The sequence below is a fragment of the Branchiostoma belcheri genome, unplaced genomic scaffold, assembly GCF_001625305.1.
Source record: "Branchiostoma belcheri isolate BF01 breed outbred unplaced genomic scaffold, Haploidv18h27 scaffold108, whole genome shotgun sequence".
Taxonomy (NCBI): Eukaryota; Metazoa; Chordata; class Leptocardii; order Amphioxiformes; family Branchiostomatidae; genus Branchiostoma; species Branchiostoma belcheri.
In genome coordinates this window covers 93,451-97,163 of record NW_017802469.1, presented here as the reverse complement: position 1 = coordinate 97,163, position 3,713 = coordinate 93,451, and the positions used below count along the sequence as shown (strand labels likewise).

The 3,713-nt window shown below is 37.7% G+C and overlaps 1 pseudogene; it reads left to right on the top strand.

The window, feature by feature from the left end:
- The first annotated feature begins 205 nt into the window (after positions 1 to 205).
- The window catches only part of LOC109480064, a 7,149-nt pseudogene continuing 3,641 nt past the window's right edge, over positions 206 to 3,713 (top strand).

Sequence of the window (3,713 nt, the reverse complement as noted above, 5' to 3'; positions counted from 1 at the left end):
CCCCTAATCGACAGATAACTGAATGTATATTTAGTTTGTATACATCCACGTCGCAAAATCCGTTCAAATGTACCAAATAAAAAAAAGAGAAACGAATGTATAAACACGAATCGAATGCTAGCTTTCCTATAAGCTTGAATCGGCTGCTCGAATGGGCTGCTCGAATGGGCTGCCGAAAGGGCTGCTAACTTCCAGTTGGTCATACATGGAGCGAAACGTCAGAAAGCATCGGGAAACCCATCCTGAGAGTACGGGCTCCAGAAATTCACAAGGAAGACAGAACGTCTCACAGAACGTTGGCGAGAAAAATGTAGTGGATGAGAAAGAAGATGAAAGAGCACGTCAGCTACGAGCAAAACCAAACGGAAAAGTCACAAAAGTTACTGAAAATTTCTTACAAACAACTGGGACTAAAGTTTTGGAAGGTTTAGACAGATCGTCGTCTGTCAGTGCGAGCTCATTTAGGACATGGCTAATGAAGAAAGATCTGGATTCATTAGGTTACTAGAATAACAAGACTTTTGAAAAAAGTTTATCTCGGCCGCTGGCCATGTAATTTTGTGTTCTTGGAGGATGTCCACATAGATTTGTGTAACTGCTAGAGAGGAAAGAATGTATTACCTAGTATGTTCATACCTGTAACACCAAACAGGGTAATAAGTTGGCTTCCATTATCATTTGCTTCAATGGAATTAGTGAAAAATATTAATCTCGAAGCAGATGTTGGGAGGGAAAATGTTTAGGTAGAGATACAGATTTTCATTTGTGATTGAAGATTTGAGAGACAGGAAAGAGTTTAGGATATGTATGTGGAGCTAATTTCTCTGTTAGAGTAGGTTACACAGCTCTATGTATGGGGAAGACATTTTTTGGAATCAGTAGTGTTATGTTGTATATTACAGAGGAACTATGTTTCATCTGTATGTTTCATTGAAATTGTAATGTCTGGACAATACTGATGAATAAAGAGCAAAGATGCATGTGTCAAAAGTGAAATGTTTTATTTTGGTATAACTTCATGAGACAACACAAAATGGAGTGGCTACAATAACAGAGCTGTCAAACGTTATCAAGCTTAATGCACTAACATATTGTTAGGTTGTACGAATTCATAAATTTTCACGGGGGGGGGGGATAACGTAACTCTGTTTAAATCTGTTCAACAGCACGAATAAAACACAATGTAATTGATTGCCCTTGCCCGTAGTATCTTTAGCTCCATTTTTATCCTATGGCTCTATGCCTAATACCCTTATAATTCCTGATATTTTGCTATTTTTGCTAAGTAAATACCTTACCAGCCTCATGCGTTACATCCGGGATCTTCGATATGGGAAATTCCATTCAGGCCACTAATCAAAAGCGACATCTTGCGACCGAGGAATATAGTGCACTTCCATAACCTTCGTCTTGACTTATTCAGATGTCTCAAGGTAATATTAAAACGTAATTTTTTAAACTTGGTTTATTGGTGCAATTGCAGCAGTTATTACCAAATCTTTATAACATTTAATGCATACTACTCTCATGTCCCTAATAAACATACCCCCCGGAATAAACATACCCCCCGGACAAATCTTCAAAGTCTAATATACATACCCTCCGGAATAAACGTACCCCCCGGAAAATGACCAAATTGACAGGTGAACGGTACTAAAATGTGCTCTTTATTTCAATACCAATGTATGGGCAAATCTTTCACTGTTACTTTTGATTAGGAATATAAATATACTGTACTAGTACTCAACAAACAGTGTCGACATTACAGCCATATTACACCACTAGCAATAGGGGTGGGTACCTGTTCGGCTCTTCCAGGTCCAGAGGATCAGGTCCAGGTCCGGACCTGTACCTGTACCTGATTCTGAATACCGGAGTTTCAGTACCGAATTTTTTTTGCTAAATGATCATTGCTAAATACAATATAACGTTAAGTATATGTAACCACTACAATAATTTTCATTTTATTTTATTTTTTTATTTTTATTTATTTTTTATTTATTTTCATTTTATTTTTTATTCTGTTTTATTTTATTTCATTTAATTTTATTCTATTTTATCCGTTCTATGCATTATCAAACTTCTCCTCTACTGCTAGAGCTACTAAAACTTCAGACCGAATATATTAAACATTTTAATTCGCCCCCTCTAGCGGTTTGGGCCAAATTGCAGCTTTCCAAAAAAATCCAAGATGGCGGCGGCAGATCGGGGCGATTGCCGATTTCATTGTATTTTCCTTGGTCTTTTACGCGATTCAAGCAAAGAAAACAAGTTGACCACAAGAACAAAAGAGTAATACAGCACTGGGAATCTAATGGTCCGTTTTGTTGGGCGGTAATTTCTCATTTCAAGTGAATATTTACGTGCGTCACAGTGATTTATTCACCAATCAAAAGCGACATCTTGCGACTTAGGCAATTATGGAAGGTTAATGTACATAATTTATGTCATTGATTTATTGGTCCAATTACAGCAGCTATTAGCGAAATTCTAGAACATTAAAGGCATACTATGATATAAAACAATGGTTTTGTGGTAAACAGCATTTCTCTTTTTTTTTAGCAACTTCGTTGTATAAGAATAACGACACTATCATCCGGTAGGTCGACACCACAAAGTAAAGTATACATGCAGAGTAATTGGTTTCATTGGTTTTCACGGTCGAAATCAAGATTTATCCAGTCATCCAACGTACCTATTTTTGAGCACAATATCTCGGCCGCTAAGGCGGCCGAGATATAAATTACATTACTGTACTTTGTATTTTTGTATAATCTAAAGAGAAGTACTTTTTGCCGGGGCGTGCCCCGGCTTAGTGCCCGGTTTAATGGCACGGTGTTTGGTAGGTTCGATGGTTGAAAGCAATGCAGAAGCCATTTATACTGACTGCTATGCCATGCCATGTGGTTTTCGATAAATACAGCACTTAAATAAGATGACTTCACAATAAATTCACATTCATATTGTCATATACATACAAGTAGCGCAGTGCATTAAGTCACTGCTATCACATGAAAATTTCGTTCCTGCTCTTAAAACTACAGAAAATATAATTTTCTTACGGTTGAATAAATTATGTGTATATAAGCTGCGGATCATACCATTCGAACCTTGGGGTGTACTACCTATGCTTTTTACAAAAGGAAACTTTCTGTAGTAACAGTCTCATCTAGTGACATACCATTGATCGAAGTATAAACGTCAATACGTTTGATACTTACTCTTTTTAAAGACGGGCTTTCATGCTTCAATCATAATTCGTTCATCCTGTGCTCGGACCTGCAATTTTCTCGGATCGCTATGTATACTATGTTGGTTAGGCAGTTAAATATTTACGTAAACAGATGGCTCAGTCAGTAGAGACGCTGTGCCAGTATTGCACGTGGCGGGGTTTGGGCAGAGTTCGATCCCCGGAGAGGAACTTTTTTCAAATTTTCTTTTTTTTAATTTTTTATAATTTTCTTTTTTTAAATTCCTTTTTTGCGGTGCACGTGGCGAGGTTTGCACATAGCGAGTTCGATCCCCGGAGAGGAGCTTTTTTTAATTTTCTTTTTAACTGTCGCTGTTTTGCTTTTAACACTCAAAAACTAATTGTTCATGTGCATTTTGCACACACCAGACCAACCGTGCCACTGAGCACTGTGCATTTTGCACAAACCAGACCAATCGTGCCATTGAGCACTGTGCATTTTGCACACACCAGACCAATCGTG